Here is a 24,007-nt window from a genome sequence, read left to right as displayed (position 1 = left end):
GCAATGTGAGCAGCAGCTCTTGGAAGAAGCTGGAGCACGGCTGGATGTCCAGCGCTGCTTTCTGTGCCCGCTTGGACAGACTGATGGCAGTCCTGGGAAGAGCCCAGCCCAGAGCACGTTTGGCTCCATCGCCAGCCCAAGGCAAAAAAAGTCAGCCCATCTGTGCTGAGACAGGTTGATATAGAGGGTGAAATGCCTAAGTAAAATTCCACAACAGGGCATTAAAAAGATGTAATAAAATATACACGAGTTATTAAATATTGTCATCAAGATGAATCATAAATCAGAGATTTTATGGTTTCTGATTATAAATTCCATTTATTCTGTAAGCGTTTAAAGAAAGAAAAATGGAGATTCAGTAAAGATTTAAGCCCAGCCATGATGCTGCTGATATTTCACAGTTGCTTGTGGATGACACGGCTGTGGGAGCACGATGTTGGGTGCACAGAATTGTCTGGAAGGATCCTCTTGTGCCATGAAAAATCCCAGTATCCTTATGGACACCACTACAGAGTTCCTGTACTGCAAACCCTCCTCCCCACCTCCCTCCTCACCCTGTTTATGGGTTGTAAGATGCAGCTGACTTTCACAAAGAGAGAAATCATCATTTCAGGGAAGGGAAGGCGCAAACCAGTGAGTGTATGTGGGAAATACCTTTCCCCCTCTTCAAATGCCAAGAGAAATATCAAAGAAATTGCTTTCTTGGAAAGACTCAAGGGTTCAAATAAATTGTCAAGTGCTGGGTGCCAGCTCTTCCCTCCTCCTGCCGCAGCAGGACCATGAGGCTTCTCCTGTAGAGATGCCACCAGAAAGAAATGTCAGGAGGTACAAGCCTTCCTGGAAAAAGATTTCCACAGGAAAACAAGCAAAGGGACAGCCTGTGCCATCCCATTTTGAGGAGGATCTTGGCTCAAGGCAGCCTGAAGCTACCAAAACCCTGCTCTGCCCTGGAATTCTACAGGCACAACCCAGGCGTGTCGACAGCCCTGGCGCTCTCTCAGCAATGAGTATTTCCCATATTTAATGCCCATTCCCGTTTTTCAGCATCACAAAGCAGTGCTAGATTGTTCCTTGTCCAACCCTAAAACAGGTTGACTCAGTCCCCAAGCTGCATTTTTCAGCTAAGACAAAGCACACAGCTGATGTACAGCTTTGCACGGGCTGTTTCCGTTCACCTTAATCCATTCACCATCCTACTGCAGTTCATTTCCAGGGGAACCAAAGCCCACGGACACAGATCCATAACCCCAGCCATTAAATCCCATCTCTCAGATAGGCTGGGTGGAAGCTGGACCACAGGGCAGATCCTGTTTAATTAGGGCTCATAAAACCAGCTCAGTGCTGCACCGGGGAGTGGGGCTGATTTGCAGCTGCCTTTAAAACGGAGCAGGGTTACTGCTTCAGCAGTTTTCCCAGCCAGTTTTATGGATGCAACAATAAAGCCAAAAAAAAAATAAAAAAAAAAGAATTTTGTGTGCCAGGAGTTTTAGTGCTGAAGCATCTGATAACGTCACGGCAGCTTGTCGTGGGATGGAGGGAAGGGAGAGCTGGGAGGGGAGTGGAGATGTGGATGAGCTGCGGGAGGGAGGCAAACCCAGCCTTGCTAAGCCACACCAGCTCCTCAGAGGGGAGATAAGACACGTTTAAAATGAGCTGTGCCGTATTTCCAAATAGCCTGTGTGAAGGTTTATGTCTGGCCAGATGAAGCAGTGATGGGCTGCCAGGCTGGGGTTTATGAGGTGCAACAAGGAGGGGAAGCCATGAGTCTCGGCTGGGGGGAAACACTGGCACACACAGAATCCCAGAATCCCAGAATGGCTTGGGATGGGAAGGATTTTCAAGCTCATCCCATTCCACCCCCGGCCATGGGCACCTCCCACTATTTCAGATTGTTCCAAGCCCCATCCAACCTGGCCTTGGACACTTCCAGGGATCCAGGGGCAGCCACAGCTTCTCTGTGAACACTGTGCCAGGGCCTCACCACCCTCACAGGGAGGAATTTTTTTTCCCAGTATCCCATCTAAAGCTACTCTCATCAAAACAAATTAAATAAGGCTTTTAAATTTTTGTGGTTTTTTTCAATTTTTGAGTAGAAATTCTGTCATCCCCCCGCTGCCAACTCCTGAGCTTCTTCAGGCTGCACCTGAATTGCTGTGCTGGGGTTTTCCAGCCTGGTGCACATCTTTGGATAAACTCTCCCAGCTGTTTGCACATGGAACCCACCAGACAAGGAGCCAGGCTTTGGGAAAGGAGCAGGCATAAGCTGATTCTGCTGCTGAGCCTCCAACATGCAGCCTGGCCCTGCACAAGGTGAGCTGGTTGTTTGTGAGAGCCCCCATGACAGCCCCAGGCACAGGCACGACAACCCAGGTGGGCACTTGGAAAGAGGAACTGGCAGTCCAGGGGAAAAAAAGGGGGCCAAAAAACAGCACATGAGGTTTCTGGGATAGGAAAATAAGAGGATGAAAGCTTCCCTCAATGCCAGCCAGGGCACATCAGCACTTCCCTTCTCGCCTCACCGGCTGCAGCTTCGGGTAAAAATGTGATGAAGCAGCTTTATGCATGAAAGAGGCCAATTTAAAAGAAAAAAACCAGGGCAAGTGTAAGGAAAAAGAAGAACAGAGCGAGACTGATGGGGTCAGGGCGCTGTTAAGGATGTCAATACCCATCACTCACCAGTAACCTTTCTGTAACTCCTGACCCCGCAGTGGCTGTCGCGAAACCGCAGCAAAATTAAAACAGAAATGAAGCAGCATCAGGTCCCGGCGAGAGGAGGCAGCGCCTGACAGGCAAGGTAAGGGCCTGACGTGGAGACAAGGAGGGGGCACGGTGCTGGCCACAGCGTCCCTGTGCTCCCGGGAGAAGTGCGAGGGATGAGGGATGAGGGGTGAGGAATGTGGAATGTGAGATGCAGGATGCGGGATGCAGGGTGCAGGATGCAGGGTGAGGGATGAGGGATGCGGGATGAGGGATGCAGGGTGAAGGATGCAGGATGTGGGGTGAGGGATGTGGTATGTGGGATGCAGGGAGAGGGATGCAGGATGCGGGATGCAGGATGCAGAGTGAGGGATGCAGGATGCAGGATGAGGGATGCAGGATGCGGGATGCGGGATGCAGGATGCAGGGTGAGGGATGCAGGATGTGGGATGAAGGGTGAGGGATGCAGGATGTGGGATGCGGGATGCAGGGTGCGGGATGAGGGATGCAGGGTGAGGGATGCAGGATGTGGGGTGAGGGATGTGGTATGTGGGATGCAGAGTGAGGGGTGCAGGATGCGGGATGAGGGATGCAGTGGCCAGGGGAGCGGGTCAGACGCACTGCTGGCACAGCAGGACACAGAGCAGGGGGCGAGGCTCAGCTGGCAGCAGCAGGCTGGAGGAGGTGAGGATCGCCCCAGGGAGAGAGGAAGGATGAGGCTGATGCACCCCAAGAGCTGAGGCTGGAGAGGGGCAGTGGATCGCTACAGCCGGTGGGGTTACAGCACCACTCTGTGCTTTGGGGGATTTCTGCTAAGAAAAGGCGATTTCCTCAGGTTGCAGGTGGGTTTTCACGCAGTCCTGCATCCCATCCATCCATAAAAGTAGTGAAATAAGCAGCAAACCTCCCTCTGAGAGGGCTGGAGCTGCAGCAGCACGACGCTCCCCTCTCCTCCTGCCCCCGGCTCTCTGTGCAAATTTAAAGCATGTTCCAGATATGGGCTGACCTTTCCAGAACACATGAAAAGGCAAAAGGAGAGGTGGAAATGCACAGAAGGGAAAATGTGACTTGCAATGGAAAACAGACCATGCACATCCCACCTAGAAAAATGGGGAAAATGGGGGAGGAAGGGGATCTGGCCTGGGATCAGTCCCAACCAAAGCCAGGTCTTCTCAATGCTGTCCCAGCCCCAAAGGGTAGGTCCCAAGGCAGCCCCTGAGAAGATTTAGCCCAAAAGCACACGGGACCAGCTTTTCTGGCAAGCAGAAGCAGGGTTGCCCTTGCTGGGATGCACCCCTAAGACTCATCCACAGTGATCTCCCAGCTATTTAACCACAGATTTTGAGGGAGGTAAGCTCCCCAGATCAGCTTATGGAGCAAGCAGTGCCCAGCAGACCACGGCAAAGTCTCTCCAGCAGTGTTTCACCCATCTCATACAGCTTGCAGAGCATCCTTCTCCCTCCCATCACACAGATACCTGCCTTTCTCTTTTGCAAGCCTCTCCCTCAGCCTGCTGTTGTGAGAAAAGGAGGACAAGCTCATCCCCTGGTGCCAGCGGTTCTGCGCCGCACCAGGCGCGGCCCCCGCCAAGAACAGGAGCACAGAGGGAAGGCAATCAGGAGAACCACGGGAGATGCTGTCACACACAAACAGCACTGAACCTGCTGCGAGCCCATGGTGTGGATGGCAAGGACGCAGATTCCTGGGGTCCTGCCTTCCACAGCACGGCTCTTTCAGCTTTAAGCTGGGCCAAGGTGAGGCTTCCTGTGCTTGTGGGCACAACCTTCCCTCCGCCTCCCAGCCCGGCACAGCGTGCAGGATCAGCTCAGGCTCCTCTCTGCAAGACATCCAGAAGCTGAGACAGAGCTGATCCATCTTCCCCGCTGAAAGAGTGTAAACAACTCAGCTGCAGGCTTGGAGTGCAAGAGAGGACACGCAGTTGGAAATTTTAAGGGCCAATTTACTAGGTAATTTACTAAACACGCTAATAATTGACATTGCAAGCACCATCCCGCTGTCCCCAGCTCCTGCCTAATATCCGTAGCAAGAGGGAGAAAACAGCTTTCCCTGTCCTCATCGCTCCGCAAAGCCTCCTCTGCCAGCCAGATCCTGGATGCCATCTGGGCAGCTCCGCTCCGCTCAATCCCAACCAACACAACAGCAACCCTGGCAAAACCCAGGCTCCTGATTAGTATGCATATTTCTGAGTGCTGATTCCACCTGAGGATCTGTGCAAGGGAAAGGTGTGTTGTAATTACCACCTCTTCCCTAGCTGTAATTAAAGACAAACTGAAGGGAGTTATGCCCAGGCTTTCGGTTTCCCTGAAGCTTTTCCCCGTGCCAAAAAAACAGCTCTGCAAGAAAATTCCCAGCAGCTTCTTGGAAAAAGGCAGCAGCTCAGCCTGGAGCTGCAGCCTGGTTTAGATGATGGTACTTAGACCAGGCTTTTCATCCAGACACAGGAGAGGGCTGGAATTCAGGTATCCCACATCGTTTAGCCACGTGCTGCAGGAGGGGATGAACTGCCCTCTCCATGAGGAACACAGGTCATGGGAGGGTTTGTGATGGAAGGGACCTTAAAGATGGTCTGTGCCACCCCTGCCATGGGCAGGGACATCTTCCACTGTCCCAGGCTGCTCCAAGCCCTGTCCTTGGGCACTTCCAGGGATGCAGGGGCAGCCACAGCTGCTCTGTGCCAGGGCCTTCCCACCCTGACAGGGAACAATTCCTGCCCAATATCCCATCTAACCCTGCCCTCTGGCAGTGGGAATACATTCTGTCCTGTCCTGTCACTTCAGACCCTTTTCCAAAGTCCCTCTCCAGCTCCCTCAAAGCCTCCTTAGGTGCTGGAAGGTCTTCCCTGGCTGGCTGATGACCAAGATAAACCAGACCCCCATGATTGAAGTGACTATGGTGGTGAAGCCCAGCACACCCAGTGGTGGCATCTGTGCACCAGTGGAAGTTACACCTTTAATCCTGCTCAACAAACCATCCCAGGCCATTAAATCCCTGCACAAATGGCAGGGGTTTGGGATGTTTGTTTGATCAGAAATGCTGTTTTGTTGAAATTTAAAACTTCCCAAGGGAACACGTTGATTTTGACAAAGTCACGTTTGTGCTTTTATCGCCTTGATTTGCTTCATTTTCATTCCAAGCACCTCTGCTGGTTCTTAATGGTTTATATTCCTCCCTAGCAAATCTTTCAGAGAGCTCTGCTCCCCCCACTTCTCCCCATTGAGAAACTCCACTTGCAGGGCAGGAAATGAAATTCTGCATTCAAAATCCAGTTCATACTTAACAAAACCTCTGCATTATTGACAGAGATTCCAAATCAACCCAATCCTGAACACTGTGGGGAGCACCCACAGCCGGGTGCCCAAAAGACCAGTGAACATCTTTGAATTTATTCCTGTTCTGCACCTGGCTGGATCTACATGTTGGAAATGAGGATGAAAATCTGATGAGCAGTAAATAACTCTGTGCCCTCAAAGGCACAGGGGTTTCAAGAGCCCTCTCATCACTCTCTCATGAAAAAAAGAAACCAAAAAAACCTCTCAGGGTCCACAAAGGCCTTTCACATTGAGCATCTTCAGCCTGAAAAGCCCTTCAAAGTTGTCACTCTCAGCAAGTCGGGTCACAGTTTGCAATTAATCATTCACTTGATTAATTTTGCCTCCTTTAGCCTGCGAGGCCCCGCAGGCACAAAGCGCTGCCGGGGTGAGGAAGCCGTGGGTGGGCTGTGAGTGTGCCAAGTCAGAGCCAACCTGGATGTGCCTGGGGAGCACGAAGCCAAACCACCCTGCAAGAGGGGCCAGCCATGGACACGAGGTCAAAGCTCTTGTCCAGATGCCTGGGCAAGCAAATTCCTTAAAAAAATTCCTCTGGTGGGTGTAATGACCTCGCTGAGACAGAGCATCACACATCCTTCCTCCTCCTCCTCCTCCTCTTCACCTTACACTCAGCCTTACTCTACCCTCTCCAATGGACCAGCAAAATATTCCTTTCAAATTGCTGTGAGGTTTTTTTTGTGTTGGTTTTCTTTCTTTTCTTTCCATTAGAAGACATGTTCATTAGGAAAATATCAGAAACCTCTGGGGCAGCTTGTGCTTCTAACTCATTTTCCAAACGTATAATGAGCCAGGAGTAAATTTTTTAGGGTGAATTTAATTGACCTTTGCAGTGGCATTAGGCAGATTGGCTTAAAGTCTATTAGAGCATAATGTAACCTGGTGAGATTTTAGGGAAGGGTATTGGAAAAACCGATGGAGCTGGACCGTTCTCCTCCCTTCCTCCCCAAGCTTTCTTCACAGAGGAAAAGAAGGATGGCTCAAGAATAGAGAGGGGTGAACAGAAGGGGAGAGAGATGAACAGACGGGGAGAGAATTAAAAGGGAGAAGTGAGGAGAAGAGTGGGAGGCAGAGAGAGGGGAGCAGCTCCAACTGGCCCTCGGCTGGCCCAGGTTTGGCTGCTCGGGGCCGGGCAGCGGCAGCCACCGAGCGAGCAGCTGGGCCGTTTGCTGGGTGACACGGTGCCAGCTGACAGCAGCCAGGCTCAGCCCCTCCGGCCATGGCAGACATCCCAGCTTTGCAGGGACGGCTCGAGAGCCGCTGGGCTCGCAGGGAAACGCGGATTTGCCACGGCTGCCAGGTGCTGGGCTCGGAGCTGCTCCGGGTGCCACACACACACACGGGACCTGCACCTGCTCAAGGACACCTGGGGTCATGCCAAGCTGTCCCTGAGGGGACTGGGGGAGGCTGGTCAGCTCCGCATCCCAGATCATATCCAGGAGGAGATGCCAGAGCTCCAGCAGTAACAGAGCTAACAGGGGCTCTCCAGGGGCTGCTGAGAGGCAACAAAAGGTGAAAACTACAGAACTGCACTCCAATGCAGAGAAACAGCATGGCAAGAAGGCACCAACCTACAAAGCCATGTCCTGTACACTCCTGTGACTCCAGTCTTGGGCTCTCAGGGCATATTTGGGACCCAAACGCCGTGGTGTCACCCCACAAGGCACGTGGAGGCTCTGAGCACCTCAACAACCCCACGTATACAAATATATAGGAAATGAGAGTCACAGAATCCCAGAATGGTTTGGGTTGGAAGCTTATCTTAAAGTTTATCTTGTTCCATCCCCTGCAGGGACATCTCCAACTAGACCAGGTTGTTCCAGCCTGGCCTGGAATACTTCCAGGGTGAGGAGTCAACAACCTCTCTGGGCATACATATACACATATATATGCATATAAGGAGATAAAAAACACCCAGCCCCTACACCAGTAACAAGTTTCCAGCCCCAGACTGCAATTCCTGCCTCCCTTTGGAGCTGTGGAAGGGAGGGTTAGGTACTCCCAGCCCAAGCCCCACCTGCAGCAGCACAAAGGAGTGGGAACAGCACCTCTGCCCTGGGCACTCGCACACCTCTTGGAATTAATTGAATAAAACTACAGCAATCAAAGGCCCCGGGGCCAAGCTGGCTGCCAGGGAGCTGGCATCACTGCTGATCCCACCCTTCCCTGTTTCACAATGCTGGCACACCAGTCCCAGGCTGTGTTTACAGGGAAGCCGAAATCTTCTCCCGCTGGGAGCCGGGGCTGCAGTAGCAGGCTGGGACCCCAAGAAAAGGGCAGGACTGCCCTGCTGGATCCATCCCAGCTACCTGAGCCCTGGCCACAGGGATGCCCCCGGGGACATCACCTCTAGGTGATGCATCACCTCTAACCTGTAAGCACTAAAGAACGACTTTTCCTTCGCTGTTTTTGTGCCAGCCTATAAAGGAGGGCCGGAAAATCAGCCTGGGAAAATCTCGTGGCTATGTTTTGAAACATCACTTGTTTTGCGTTTTTTCTCCCCCGCCCAGCCCTGATAATCTCAGGCACTCCCTGTCCGTGCAGGGGTGGGGTATGAAATGCCAGGCTCATTCCAGCCCACACCATTCCCAGTCGGCGTGGAGCAATCCTCCCTGAACTCATTCCCAACGCTGATAAGGAACCGGGGTGTGATCCCTAGAGCCGGGTGAGTGACACTGAGAGCCCAGGGCTGAACCCGGCTGCCCCCGGGCTCGGGCTGGTGCCCCGATGGTGAAACCATCCTCCCTCCTCCTCTCTGCAGCCCAAACAGCTCCACCGGGATGCTCCTCTCTGTAGTGATACAGGATAGCAAGCTCTCACTTGCTATCCTCCTACCGCAACATAAATAAGATTCCAGCATCCCGATTTCCAGCTACAATTCCTCCACGGTGCGCTGCCCGCTGTTAAACCCACCCGTGGTGCTGGTGGGGCATTGCTCCCACAAAGGCTGATGCCCAACCTGGGATGTGGGAAAAGCCTCTGGATGCCCTCCCTGCAGCAAACCGGCCACGAAAGGGTTACCGACCTGCTCTCCTTTCCAAACTTTGCTGCTTCATCCCCTGAGAGGCTGCAGCGAGGGAGAAGAGGGTTTCAAAAGCGAGCCGGAAAATGAGAGAAAAGGGGAAGGTTTCAGCTGGATTCGGTGAAATGGAAGGCTTTGTGTTTTCGGAAATTAAGGGTGTAAGGGGTCTCTTTGTGCTAAATGCTCTGGATGGGATGAAAGTAAATAGAGCTCAGCTGGGCAGGGGAGTTCGGGTGACATCGAGAACAATTTTTAGCCCCGTTAGATATTAATTTCCCATACATCATCCCCCTGTCCTCTGCCCGTTTGAAGTGCTCAAGGTTTCAGGCTTCAAAGCTCACCACGCCGGCCACTCGCACAAAGCTCGGGATCCGTGGGGAGCCGCAGCAGCAGGTTCCAGCCCCGTGTCCCAGCAGGACCCCTGCCCACCGTGACACCCCCACGGGCCAGCCCCGGGATGGGGCAGCTCACGGTGACATCCTCGGGGCTCTGCTGCAGGAGGGAGCCGGGGGTGGCAGGGGGACAAGGCGGAGCAGATGAAAGTGCTGACCCACTTTGTGGCCCAAAGCGCTCATTAAAAGCCAGCCACATGTCCATGGGTGCTTGGAAAAGCCGGTGGGGTCATAAACCCCATCCCTGCCTCGCTGTCACTGATGAAGCACCTACCAAAATCAATGGCGCTTTGTTGGGTTGCGTCAGCTAACGAGGAAAAGGCCATTTATTGTTTCAGCGGGGAAAAGGCTGACACACCACAAAAAGGGCCCTTTGCCTGACTCAGAGCAAGTATCTGCGGCTTTTCTAGGGTGATTTGCCTTTGACAAGAGGCTTCTGTCCTCCAGCAAGATGCCTGGCTGACGGTGGTCCCCGCTGGGAGAAGCAGCGGCGCTTCCCTGGATCCCCAGTGAGGGATCCGCATCCAGCATCGCCGATGTCGGGGTTTGCCATTTCTGGGGATGCACAGCACAAGCACAGAGCAAGGCAAATTTTCCAAAATATTCCAGATTTTCTCCTGGGCAAAGCGAGGCATGGCTGACCGAAGAGCAGGAGGCAGAGCCCAAGCTGAACCAGAGCCAGGTCAGGCAAAGCCCAACCATCTGCCTGCTGCAAAGCCAAACGAGCTGAGGTTACTTGATTGAAACAGCAAGTGCATAAATTTCCAATAAAATAAACAACGGCCATAATTAATAATAAAATAAAAATAGCCTTTCCTTTCTGCTCCTGCACTTTGCAGCCGCAGAGCTCAGGGCACATCACACGCCAGAGTAACAACTAATTATAAGCACCAATTACGATGATAATGAAATAATCTACCTTCCAAACCTGCCTGCCATTAATTTTCCCTGGCTGTAAAGGAGTTGAGAGCTCACACTGGACAGAGCGAGTGACATGGGTGCACCCTGCTCTGTGCCACAAACCAGCCTGACAGCAGGAGGGGGGACAGGGGATCCTCACACCCTGGGACCTTCCTGCAGCTGTGCCTTCCCCATCACTGCAAGTGTCCAAACCAGCTTGGACAGGGCTTCGAGCAATCTGGGGTAGTGGAAGGTGTCTTGCCCATGGCAGGGGGTGGAATGGGATGAGCTTTAAGGTCCCTTCCAACCCAAAGCATTCCATGATTCTGTGAAAGCCACGTGCTCTTTGAGGTAAAACAGAAGCAAAGCAGCACAGCAAAGATTTGATTTATCTCCTCTCTCAGTAAATTGAAGATTTTCTTTCACAACACCATCAGCAGACAAAAATAAAGGGGCTGAAGGAGGACAATTTGGATGAGACAATGGGAAGCAGCGTTTATCCCTTTCTAGACAGTGACTCAGGGAATCATGTGGGCACGGACTGATTCATAAGGCAGCAGTTAAGCAAGAGCCTGAGTGATGAAGTACCTGAGGTTTGCACTTCATCACTCTCCTGAATCAGAGCCAGCACCTTGCTCCCAATCCCGGCTCATCCCATGTCAAGCTGTGGGTGTCACTGCCCATTCCATGTCTCCAATCCCAGCTCATCCCATGCCAGGCTGTGGCTGTCACTGCCCATTCCATGTCTCCAGTCCCGGCTCATCCCATGCCAGGCTGTGGCTGTCACTGCCCATTCCATGTCTCCAGTCCCGGCTCATCCCATGCCAGGCTGTGGCTGTCACTGCCCGCTCTGTGTCCCCCTTACCCCTGGGGCAGACGGGTGCTCACGATGCTCATGCAGAGCTCTGCTCCTGTTGGACAAGGACACTCTGCTTCCCTGCTCGGATCGTGCCTGACCTGGGAATGTGTGCCTTCAGCCCAGAAAGCCTGGCCTTGTCCTGGGCTGCATTCCCAGCACCATCAGCAGCAGGTCCAGGGAGGGGATTGTCCCCCCCTGCTCCACTCTGGTGAGACCCTCCTGGAGCATCGTGTCCAATTCTGGGACCCCAACAGCAGCAGGACGTGGAGCAGCTGGACAGAGTCCAAAGGAGGCCATGGAGATGCTACCAAGGCTGGAGCACCTTTCCTATGGAGACAGACTGGGAGTGCTGGGGTTGTTCAGCCTGTAGAGGAAAAGGCTCTGGGAGAGCTCAGAGCCCCTTCCAGGGCCTAAAAGGGCTCCAAGAGAGCTGGAGAGGGACTGGGGACAAGGGACGGAGGGACAGGACACAGGGAAAGCGCTCACACTGCCAGAGGGCAGGGATAGATGGTATTTTGGGAAGGAATTCTTCCCTGTGAGGGTGGGCAGTCCCTGACACAGATTCCCTAGAGAAGCTGTGGCTGCCCCTGGATCCCTGGAAGTGTCCAAGGCCAGGTTGGACATGGCTTGGAAACACTCTGGGACAGTGGAAGGTGTCCCTGCCCTTGATATGTGCTTGAAACAAGATGATCCTTAATGTCTCTCCCAACCCAAACCATTCTGGGATTCTCTGATCTTGTTTTTGATTACAGAGGAGCATGGCTGGTGCATTTCATCAGCAAGGATGGTCACCAAGCCCCAAAATGCTCCTCTCCAACCTTGCAGAGAGCCACCAAAGCACAGTATTTGATCCAAAATGGAAAATTCCTGGGTTGCAAAGCGGGAAAATCAAAATCTCTGCAAGTCAGAGAGGGTCAGGAGACCCTCATGTCCCAGCCCCAATGGTTCTGAGCAGCGATGAGCCCAGGGCTGGCTCTGGCACCAAGGGTGAGCAGAGCCTGTAAGATTGATTTCTTTTTGTTTTCGATTGACGGCGTGTTTGCTAGAAAATGTCATTTTCAGGAACCGAAACTATCTGTGGATTCAAGTCAGGTTTAGCGAACAGTTTTTGCAGAAAATAAATAGAACGGGGAGAGGAGGGAGCTGCAGAGAAGTCAAAACATCTCGTGGATGATGTTTCTTGTGTGTTACATTTCAATCTCTCACTTGAAATGTCATTGTCATTCCAAAAAATTGACATTTATCTAAAAGGTTAAAAAAAGGCTACGCTGAGTGAAGCATATGGGTCGGTTTCCACGTTTGCATAAACTGTTTCATTAGGATTTGACAGAAACACTGGGTTGGTGTCACTGAAAGAAACCCAGCTCCCCACTTTTCTCTGAGGTGACCTCAAGGCAATGTCGTTTCTTTGCCCTGGCCACCAACTAAGCTGTGAAAAGGAATTTAAAAAGCCATTATTCACCCAATATCAGCAGTGCTGGGGTCGGGAGGGTGTGTGGAGCTGTTCCCAGCACAGGGGATCTTCTGGAGTGGTGCAGGTGTACAAATCCCCCTGGAAAGCTGTCACAGGTTTTGGCAGCTATGACAGAGCTAAAACAGCATGAGTCCATATTGAACTAATGGAGGATCTTAAAATCCAGGAATGTGGAGAAAACAGGACTGAAAAATGACACAAGCAGCACATCCAGGGAATATAAATTGTCCCATTCATCCTGAATTTGACCTCAGATCCCAGGAAGACCATGGAAGTGTAACGACCATCCACCACCAGCTTAATCCTTCAGTTTAATCCCATGATAATTATAATGCCATGCTTCCAGCCTGGAACAAACAACCCCTCCCCGAGGCAGAAAAGTCCTTTTCATTCACCCTCTGAAAGATCTGGTCAAAGTCCTGATTATCTGAATTCTCCCCCAGACTGATGTAATGCAAATAAAAATTACAAGGGCCTGGGGGGGAATGACTGACTGGAAAATAGAGGGAAAACATCTCTGGGAAACGGTCGGTCAATGGGGGTTTTGTGATGCAGCAATCTGAGATTTCCAGTGGGAGGACCACTGGAGGCGCAGTGTTCAGCCCAGTTTTGGGAAGATGCTTGCTTTCCCCTGGATCTCTCAGGACTGGGAATGTGGATCCCCCAGGGGAGGGATTGAGATGTCCAACTCCTTCCAACCTCACACCTGGATGGATCTCAAATTCCCCAGAAAGCACAACTGAGGAACTCATCCTGCCCTCTCACCTCCCTCCTGCCGTGGCACCTGAGAGGGACTTATTTTCACAACCTAATTCAAACAGGCTCTGCTTATATATTAATGGCTTTAACATCTTGAGGTCTTCCCAACAGCAGCCAAAATTCATAGAATTCCAGAATGGGTTGGAGGGAAGATAATCATGGAATGGTCCAGGTTGGAAGGAACTTTAAAGCTCATCTTGCTCCAGCCCCTGCCATAGGCAGGGACACCTTCCACTATCCCAGGTTGCTCCAAGCCTTGTCAAAACTGCCCTTGGACACTTCCAGGGATCCAGGGGCAGCCACAGCTCCCCTGGGCACCTTCCCCACCCTCATAAGGAAGAATTTTTTCCCAATATCCCATCCAAACCTGCTCTCTGTCAGTTTGAAATAAATCCAGAGCAAAGGTTTTAGCAGTCAGAGCGCTGGCAACACTTCTGATCTGGATGTCAACTCTGTAGCAGCCCCTTTTATTTTCCTTTTTAATTATTTAGTTGTTTTTATTTTTAATATTTATTCATTCCTTTTTAAAAAAAGCTCTAAGCTCCTTAGAAAAAAGGCTGAGTGTTTTTCTAGTCTGTGCTTGGATGATTCTCAGCCCCGTGACAGAGAATCTATAGGTGCTAACAAAATACAAACGGATAATTAATCACCATAATTGGGGATTGGGTGGCTTTTATTCACTTCCATCTCCTCTGTGGTGTTTCTTCAAAAGAAAAGAAGAGGGGAAAAAATCTAGTAGAGAAGGGAAGAAAAGAAATCCCGTAAGTCTAAATGGGCTGCACAGATTTATGGAGAATTAGTTTAGTCCTTGGGACCTTGTGACACGAGAGTCCAACCAAACTCCATTCTTGGCTTTATGATGTTTTCAAGCCCCCTCAATGCAATTATTTCCTTGTCTCCCTACAGCCCATCCATTATTCTCCATAATAATATGTTTTCTGAAACTCCTTTCCATAAACGAGAGCAGGCAGCGAGAAACCTCATTGTTATTGATATCGTGTCACATCACCAGTAAAACGGCTCCTGCAAAATGGGCTGAGAATGGAGATGGTTTCAATTGAAAACATCCCCACCTTTTACATCCTTGCAAGATAAATGAAGCCAAGGCACTGTGATGTCACACAGGGGAATTTAACCCCCACAGTTGTTTTAGGGACAGGGTTGAGACAGGTATTTTTTTGGTAGGAAACAAATTCCTGGCAGAGTTTGTTTGCTCCTTCCACTGGATCTGACCCCACACCATCTCTTGCCAGCCATGTAACTTTTAAAAGCAAAAATTCCAGGTTTATTTGCCCCTTGAGCCCAAAACTATGCAAGGAAATCAACAAAATGTTGTTTCCACCCAACATTTGATGCTCAAAAGCACTAGCACCACCAAGCTCTTGTTAAAACAGCAATAATCCCCAGCTCCCAAATCATCATCCTGGGGGGTTCAAGCCCACAATTCCCATTATAACTGATAAAATCACAGCAACTGCAAAGTGAAACTGGCAGTTTCAGTGGCAATATCGCAAACAAAGGTTTGAGATGAGCTTAAACAGCTAAAAGTGATGCTTGTAACAGTGGTTATCCAATGTAGGGCTGGATTCTGGATTTGTAAAGCTGGGAGACAGAACCACACCAACTCTGTCTTTGCACTCAGACACATGGATCATTCTCATTCAATTAATTAAAATAGTCTAGTTATGATTCTGATGACATCAAACAAGGATTAATAGACTTCCTACATTTTCTAGCTAGACCCAAGTGTATGTCTGACCCCCCACATGCCCCAAAGATAATCCATGACTCTAAAAATTTCAGGTACAGCCTGAACCACCCTAAATCTTAAAAATAAATCCATGGAGTGAGAGCAGTGGGATCAGCCTATTCAGAGATTCAAGAACAAAGATTTCACATTAAAAGATCAAGAGGGAAAATCACTCATTTGCTATAAAGAGAATAAAAACAAAAACAAAACCCAGCTGGAAGCAGCCCCATAGGGTGAGATAACTGATCCCAGGGCCCTGCATCCTTCCTCATCCTCCTGTTATTTTGACATTTCAGCAGCAGGAGCATCCAGGCAGTGCATTTTCTCGGGGACCAGATTTTTATCATCCTAATCATGGTCTGGGACCAATACATGGAAGCATTTACTGGTCCAGAAAGCATTTGTACTGTTCCAGTAACTAAGCACTTTTGAAAGACTCTTTTCCACCTGATTGTAGGAGCTGATAGCTCAGGAGCCGCTAGCGAGAGATTGATGCTTCATATGTTTGAAAGCTCAAACTCCGAGCAGAGAATATTGCACTGGTTTCTGGCTCTAGTGGTTTTCATAACACCCAGCAGCAATATCATGTCAGAACAGCAGCTGCCAAATCTGGTCTTCAATTATTGCCAACTTCAAGTTCAAGGAGAGCTAAATCCAGGGGTTTGGTGCAACCTGATGTAAAATGCAGCTCTAACAGGACTCCCTTTGTCTTTTCCCCTCTCCCATACATATTTCAGGAGCTGCCAGCTGTCTGCACCAAATTAGAGACCGTGGAGTTCAAAGGTATGGATGGCTGGAGGCCATTTCAGCACTGTTGAAATAGGTGGGATAAATGGTTTGGACAAACAAAACATTAATGTTTTCAACCTCAGTCGAAGGGAACCTTCAACCCTTCTCCTCACCTTTTCCAGCCTGCAAAGTGTAACAGTGGAAAATGGGAGGCTGAGACTTGCTTTCCTTCCTGAACTCATTTAGCCCAGACAAAAACAAAGGGGATTTAAGATGTCTTCTGGGGAGGGCAGATTTGTTGTCCAGAGCAGCTGTGGCTTCCCCTGGATCCCTGAAGAGTCTGAGGGCAGGCTGGATGGGGCTTGGAGCAACCTGGGATAGTGGAAGGTGTCCCATGGCAGGGGGTGGAACTATATTATCTTTAAGGATTCTTCCAATCAAAACCATTCCATGATTCTGTGACCTCATGGCTTTAATTTGCATATACAACAGCACTGGAAATTACAGTGCAGGATTCTGTGACGGTGGAGAGATGGGTCTGTGTTAACTCTGCTGCCCCCTCACTTTTGAAACTTCTATTCCAGGCTCTCCCACCATTCACAACAAGAAGATTTTGGCAGACAGAATCCACCAGATTATATACATTCCTGCAGCACAGAGAAATTCCAAGAGCAGGGCTGCAGAGCTTTCCCACTGCAATGACATGTGCAAACGTGTTCTGAGCAATTTTGGGAATTCAATGATATCCCACATGGCTTGTGCAAAATTTCCCAGCAAAAAGTTTCCTTTTGTGTCACACGAATGACCTGTGCAGAGCACGAAAGCAGGGGGTGGGGATATGCTAATTTCCCTAATGCTATCACTTCTGCAAACAAAATTAATGATTTTCAAGCCCTGGAGCCATCAGATTCCACTTCCTCAGTGTTGGTGTTGGGTGAGCACCAAGTTCTCTCAACCACGTGGGAATTTCATACTCCAGCGGTATAAAAGATGAGGGTTAAGCACATGAGGACACGAGAGAAAGGCCATGATGAGCTTCCATCAATCCACAATGTCTAAGGGCAGAAGAGACAATCAAAGCTGACAGCCTGGAGAAGCCAAGCCACACAATTTCACCCTGTGAGCCCTGGAGCAAACACAGGGATTGTTCCCTTGCACTCTGGCAGACACCAGCAAACCCGGCCACTTCTTGCTGATGCACCACTGGGTTTTAGCAGGACAATCAGTCTTGCTTAGAAGACTTCAAGTGATGATGAATTCACCATTTCCACCACATAATCAAGGGAGAGCTTGGTTTGCATCTGGCTGCTGTTTTACCCGAGTTCCAAAGATGTATTACACAAACCAGCCTGGATTTAGGTCATGTATCACTGACATCTCCATCCAAAGGGAAAGGCTTTGCCAGCACCTACAAGAAAAACTCCTCTTCCTCCAAAAGGGCCCCTCAGTGCCTGGGACAGAAGTTTAAGGTTGGTGAAGATGACATTTCCCCATGCTGCCTTAAGTGCAGGACCTCCACACACTTCTTGACACCTCCATGCCAGTAAGAAGTTCCAGAATCCCTGAATGGATTGGGTTGGAAAAGACATTAAAGATCATCTATTTCCAACCCCCTACCATGGGCTGGGAACCTCCTGCCAGGCTGGAAATGAGGAAAAAGACACAAAAACCTTCTGCAATGGTCAAGTCAGACCCAAAGCATCCTCTGGGTCTGATCTTGGAGAGGGAATAAACCATGGGCAAAATAAATAAATAAAAAACCAATCTCCATTTGGAGGCACTAAATCCCTACTCCTTTCCAGATGGCTGGGAGATTTCTCCCAGGTGGTAAATATATTATTAAGAACTCATTTCACCGTGAAATTGACTATTCAAAACACAGACAGAAGTTAATATATTAGGACAACCTGTCTGAAAAGCTCACGTTAGAGGGAATTTATTTTTGTTTAATATAAAACGTGGCACTACACACATGGCTGTCCTCGAGCTGCTCCTCAGCAAAAACATGTGTTCAGGAATCAGGGAGGTCTCCTGCAACAGGACAAATGGCATTGGATAAAGTCACTGTCACCTTTGGGGCAGCCCAGCCATCGAGGACACTGGCACTGGGAAGTGGAACCTGTGCCATGGCTGGGAGGTTTCTCCAACTCTCACTGACCATCTCAGTGTCGTTATTCTGGCACTCCTCAGCAGTGCAGTGCTTAAAGAAAACCAGAGCAAGGGAATCATAAAGATTTACTGCTCAGGGACATCCTTCCACTGACTCTGAAGGGAGAATCCAAGCAACTTGACAAGGACATGAAGAACTTCATTTACAGGGAGCCATCAGGTCAGACAAGCCCTCTGGACACCCCTGGTCTAGTCCCCCACTCAAATTAGGAGCAGGTTTCAATCTGAAGCCGAGCCTAAACTTGCTCCAGGTTTAGATTAACCCACACCTTGAAACTGTTTTCATCTACAGACCAAACCCAAAGCCTTAGGAAGGTTGGAACCTCCCATTACTAACTGCACACCTAATGCATTATTTCTTATTAACCACTAATAAGAGGATGCCTGAAGTAACAGGTTTTCTAAAGCATTTCCTAGTTGAGTCAATTGTTTTGATTGTGCAATTATTTAAAAGTATCACAAATATTGTTTAGCAAGGTGGAGCAGCATAATTTTGCAAATCAGTAACGAAGAAGTCTCAGAGGGTCAACAAACCTTTGTATTGTTTAATTTGCTTCCCAGCCTTTCTGTCAAGGAGCTGCAGCTTTGCTTTGGCATAAGATCTGCCTGGAGGAGGTCAAGGAAGGTGACCTTTTTCTTCCCACTCAATAGAGAGGATGAGAGTCTGAACTGCTGGACACACACAGACTTCAGAGCATGTCTTCATTAGAGGCCACACGACACCTCTGAAGTCTCAGCCCTTCTGGAAAAGCATGGATGGGAGAAACCTCTGCAAGCCATGGGTCTATTAGATTATAACTTATTTCACTCTAATTTAGCTGCTAATTAATTCACTTCAAGCTAAATGCCTATGTCTTGAGTTAAGTGACCTCTTTGCAGACCTTTGGTTTAGGACACGCACGGTGGCTCGACAGTCACCTCAGCTGAACACTGAGCTCTTCAAAGAGATGTCCCAGGATCCCTGCACTAAACAGGTCCTGTTGTGTTCCCATTCCTTGGGAAGTGGGTGGATGACAGCCTGGACATAATCCAGGCTGGACAACTTGTCCTTTGAGAAGGGAAACTGGTGGAAGGTGTCTGAGGAAGAAGAGAGCATACTGGTCCAATAGAAAACATATGAAGGGAAAGAGTTATCCCATCCTGGAAAAAGCTGGGCATTTCAAAGAGCCATCACCTTTTCCTAAACCTTGGAAAATTTCCACCTAGATAAATGCATACCCCTATCACTCCCCCAGACCAACCCAATTTGTCAGGAGCAATCTTTAAAATCCAGTCTAATCCTTCCTTCTCAGACCTAGAGCAGCAAAGCCACTTGAACCCCAAACAAGCCACTTATCTGCAGGGATAAAATTCATGGCCTCCCTTGGCAACCAAACACCCCAGCAATGAGGCTGCAGACTTGGCCTCTGGCTCTTTGTCTCAGTCTCTCTCAGCCATTCTGCTGCAGATAAATAATTAACCACATGTTGGAACAGGGACCTGAGCACACGTCTCCTCCATCCCAGCTTAGTGCCTGAGCTGATGGGCTGTAAAATCCCTGCTGGCCCTACAAATATTTATCCACGTAAAATGGAGCAGCTCTGATGAAAGACGGAGTCGTGCTCTCTCCTTGTGCCCTTCAGAGAATTCACCCAGGAGCAAACATTGACAAGGTGGAGATGTGGGTTTGTTGGCCAAACTCAGAAAATGTTTTCATCTCTTGGCTGAACTCCTCATCCTTCCAAACTCCACCATACAAGGGAAAATAGCTGTAATCCTTCAAGAGCAATCCTTTCTTATAAAATGGGGAGGGAAATAATATTATTAATAAATATTCATAAAACTTGGACGAGGAAAGCATCCCCATGTGAGGTCCTCAGGCTTGGCTGTTTGGAGAGCTGAGTTAGAACACACAGTGGGATTCCTGGGGCTCTCCTGTTCAGGGCCAGGAGTTGGTCTTGGATAATCCTTGTAGGTGCCTTTCAACTCAGGGTATTCTATGATTCCATGAGTATTTAACATGAACAGACATCACAGCCTCTTCCAAAGCTCATGAGAGCCACAACCAACCCCAGCTCCACCAGTCCTTGAGGATGCCATGAGACACTTGGTCCTTTAGGAATCCCTCTAATTAAAGCCATCCTTCCTCTAGTCCATGTCAGCAAATCAAATTCCTAGACAGAATTCCTCTCTCTGCAGCCTTTTATTTTTGATTCTCTTCCATCTCCCTTCTCCAGTGGAATAAGGGATCATTAATCCCATCCAAGGAAATGAGACTTTTACACGTGTACAGAAACACACCAGAAGTTCCTGCAAGAAGTCACACCTTGGTATCTGACATCATGAGAAATGGTCCTGGGAAAAGGTCCTGCTTTTCTTTTTTTATCAGTAATTCCTTCAAGGCACCAAACCCAGCTGTTAGGAGTGGCTGGCATTCGCTTTACAAAGAAAGCAAGGCTAAAATAAGCTAAAATACAAAACCCTTCTCTGTGCATACATTGCTTCTACAAATCTGAGTGCTAATAGTATTTGACATGTTGGTAATCTTCGTTTTTTTACCATAATTCATTTAGAGTGGTTCTGCTTGATTATTGTACATTTTACACCGTGATGCACAGAAAATATTGTTGCTTTTTTTGCCTCCTTAACTGGTTTTATTCCTTCTAGAAATCACTCATTCATACTATCCACATTTGAGGCTAGAGAGGGAGGGAAGAAACAAAGCAAAAATCAAAGAGGAAAAAAGGCAGCAAGAGAATAGGAAATAAATGAAGAGAAACGAACGGAGAAAAAACAATAAGAAGGGAAAACAAGACGAGAAATTATGCAAATAGAAGAAAACAAAGCCAAGAGGCAGAAGGGCAGAAAGAGGAGCCAGTTCCCTGTGTTTTGGGAGAGCACATCCTATTTCTGCCCAGAGACTGGAGCAAAGGACAATCTAACAAGTGAGGACTCAATTGTATTTATTTTCCATGGACTTGAGTCCTCTTTAACAACCCAATGTCTTCTCCGTGCTCAGAGCATTTGTGTGGAATTAGACATGATGTTCTTATGGAAATCTCTGCAGTTGGAAAAAAGCTGGGAAGAAAATAACTGTTCCCACTCTATAAAAATTTTGCCCTTTCCCATAGAAAGAGGGGGGAAGAAGCCATTAGCCAAAATTCTCAAATTACTCAAACTCGAGGAAAGTTGGGCCAAAGTCAACATGACCTTTAGATTTCACTTTTTTTTTTTTTTTTGCTTATTAATTATAAGAAAAATTCAGCTACGCTTCAATCTTGTATTTTGAGCCAGAAAATCACTCGTTTTCCTCAAGGAAAAAAATTAAATTAGATTTTAAAATCTTGCAAAATGTTTTCATTTTCCTTGCCTTTTTAGCTCTGCTCAAACACTCCTTTGAAACCGGCCTGTTCTCCTGGAAAGCTGCTTTTCCTAAATCTGCATGTCCCAGTTTAAGGAGAACCTTCCATCATCTCATTCAAGGCCATTCTCCCTTGTAGTGACAGAACACGGGGAATGGGGCTAAGCTGAGGGAGGACAGGTTTAGATGGGATTTCGGGGAAAATTCTTCCCTGTGAGGGTGAGGAGGCTCTGGAGGTGTGCCCAGAGTGCACAGGGTGCCCAGAGAAGCCCCTGGATCCCTGGAAGTGTCCAAGGCCAGGCTGGATGAGGCTTGGAGCAGCCTGGGATAGTGGAAGGTGTCCCTGCCGTGGCAGGGGGTGGGATGGGATGGAGCCTTAATCTCCTTTCCAACCCAAACCATTCCATGATTCTCTTCCCTCCTAGCCAGCTATGGCAGAAAGGAATTCCAAGCCAGTTCCATGAATCTCAGCCCACCCTCAACTCCTCACATGCAGAACAGGGAAGGATTTGCTCCCTCAGCTCCCAGCACCTTGGGATACATGGATAGACAGGAGACAGCAAGAGTCCACTTGGGTTCATGACCAACACTACAGACTTGGATAATCCAGACAACCTCTTGGCAGCAGGAAGGAGCTGCTTCGCTCCCAATCTGTCTCTGAGGTTATTACATCTCTCTGAGGGCTTCAAGCTGCCTGGAATCCCCAGTTAGTTAATAAAGAAAACGAGAGATTCAACAATTGTTTGTGCTCGGGCTGCCGTGTAAAGGCTGCGTCTCTCAGCAGTGAAACAAAAGGGGACTAATAACACCCCGTGCTGCAAAAGCAAGTGCCAAGGAACAGACAGAAATCAATTATCTGGGTGAAATTCAGAGGGAGAGGAAGTGGTGAACACGTCCACATCAGCAAACAGCACACATAATCCCATTAACACGGACACCGTCTCCCTTGTGGGAGCGCCGAGCCACGGAGAAAAATGATAATTAAAATAAACAAACAAAAATTAGCCTCAACTTCCCACCTAAGGGATGGTGAGATGGATGGATGGGTGCCACTGGGACATGGCAGAGGAAAAAGAGGAGCTGAGGGGAGGCTGGGGGGATCAGGATCCTGAATGCTTGGGAAATCCACCTGTCCCTGTCACCGGATGTTGTGAAGGGCAGCTGCACCCAATGGATGGTTAAACCATCCCCTCTTCAGTGCAGCCTGCAAAATGCAGCCTCATGAGGCTGAACAAACCTCAAGGAGGGATGAGGATGCCCTGAGGATGTGCTGCTGCTCCCCACAGCAGGGACAACGCCCCCAGCATCCTCCTCACCCCACTCTGCAGGAACAGGGATGCTGGGCTGGTACTCTGGAACTCACAAAACCAGAAATCAGCTGTGCCAGACTCCCTAAAAATGTCTCTCCTCTCTTGGTTGACTCACCAAAAACCTTCCAACTCCATCTCTCACTGTTTTCTATCAGGATGCCCCATCCCTGGGAGTGCTCAAGGCCAGGTTGGATGGGGATGGAGGCAACCTCGTGGAAAGTGTTCCCCTGTCTGTGGCAGGGGGTGGAACAAGGTGATGTCTAAGGTCCCTTTCCGACACAAACCATTCAGGGATTTCATGATAAACTGATGCAGCCTTACTGAGTCACACCAAATCATCATTTAAACCCCTTCAGCCTCCTTTTTTTTAACAAATTTTCTGCTCTGGCATAAAATGTTGCATAAGTCAAGGAGAAACCCAGCTCTTCCTGGGAGAGCTCTGTGGAAAAGTTGAGGCACCTGGGCTTTCTGCCTGCCATAAACTGGTTTGCAGAGAGGCCCACGTGGCTCCCAGGGACACAGCTCTGTGCTGTGACACAAACTGGGCAGGTGTCACTATAAATCCATGGTTCCCACGTGGGGCAGTTAGAGCCAAAGTGATTTTGGTTCAATTAGATCTTTTAAAAATGGGGAAATTCATGCTCTAGTGCCAGTGTGTCCACTGGGATTAGGGCAAGCCCAAGTGCATCCAAGTTTTGTGCTGCATGGATCCCCAGAGAGGGCACAGGAGAGGTGAGGGGATGGCTACAGTGCTCCTGCAGGCAACCATGTATGAAACTGTCCCCTGCAACCCCAAATCCATAAAAACCCATCAATTTTTCAGGGATGGTGCTCTGTGAGGCACTTCCAGAGATTCTCCCAATGTTCTTGTCCTGGGGAGGGATTCAAGGAGCTGCAGAGAGGAACTGCAAGAAAATAAACCAGCATCAACCCCTCTCTATTCTGCTGTAATTTCTTAAAGCTTGGAACACAGATGACCCTTGAATCCTGATAAAACCATCCCAAAACGGGTCTGCAACCTCTGGGATGCTTCCACCCCTTCTAGGCTTTCCATTTGTCCCCTTGCTTCTCCTCATGCCCTTCCCCTTTAACCCTTCTCTGTTCTCTTGTCATTTCTAAACCCTCAGGGTTACACCAGAACACAGATGACCTCTCCAGTTCTCCCACATCCAACAACATTTCAGATCCTTGTGACCCTCTGTTTTATCTTGGGAACTCATCTAGGCAAGGACAGGTTAAGCATAATTGTTTGTCAGCCC

The 24,007-nt window shown here is 49.1% G+C and overlaps 1 protein-coding gene and 2 long non-coding RNA genes across 4 annotated transcripts in view; 1 reads left to right on the top strand and 2 right to left on the bottom strand.

Annotated features, from left to right (window-relative positions):
- Positions 1 to 24,007, bottom strand: part of LOC111939342 (protein CEPU-1) — a 365,998-nt gene that overhangs the window by 156,804 nt on the left and 185,187 nt on the right. The window lies entirely within an intron of this gene.
- On the top strand, positions 1,554 to 21,429 carry LOC147649468 (uncharacterized). Its single transcript, XR_015278872.1, has 4 exons — positions 1,554 to 2,310; positions 2,709 to 2,794; positions 15,938 to 15,983; positions 16,514 to 21,429. It is a non-coding gene; the product is annotated as an uncharacterized LOC147649468 (long non-coding RNA).
- Positions 14,106 to 16,182, bottom strand: LOC147649469 (uncharacterized). Its single transcript, XR_015278873.1, has 2 exons — positions 16,103 to 16,182; positions 14,106 to 14,182 (listed from the first exon to the last, which is right to left on the bottom strand). It is a non-coding gene; the product is annotated as an uncharacterized LOC147649469 (long non-coding RNA).

This window comes from Cyanistes caeruleus, chromosome 23 (assembly GCF_971803275.1).
Source record: "Cyanistes caeruleus chromosome 23, bCyaCae1.hap1.1, whole genome shotgun sequence".
Taxonomy (NCBI): domain Eukaryota; kingdom Metazoa; phylum Chordata; class Aves; order Passeriformes; family Paridae; genus Cyanistes; species Cyanistes caeruleus.
Note: the sequence above shows the minus strand (reverse complement) of the source record. Positions and strands in the feature narration are given on the sequence as shown.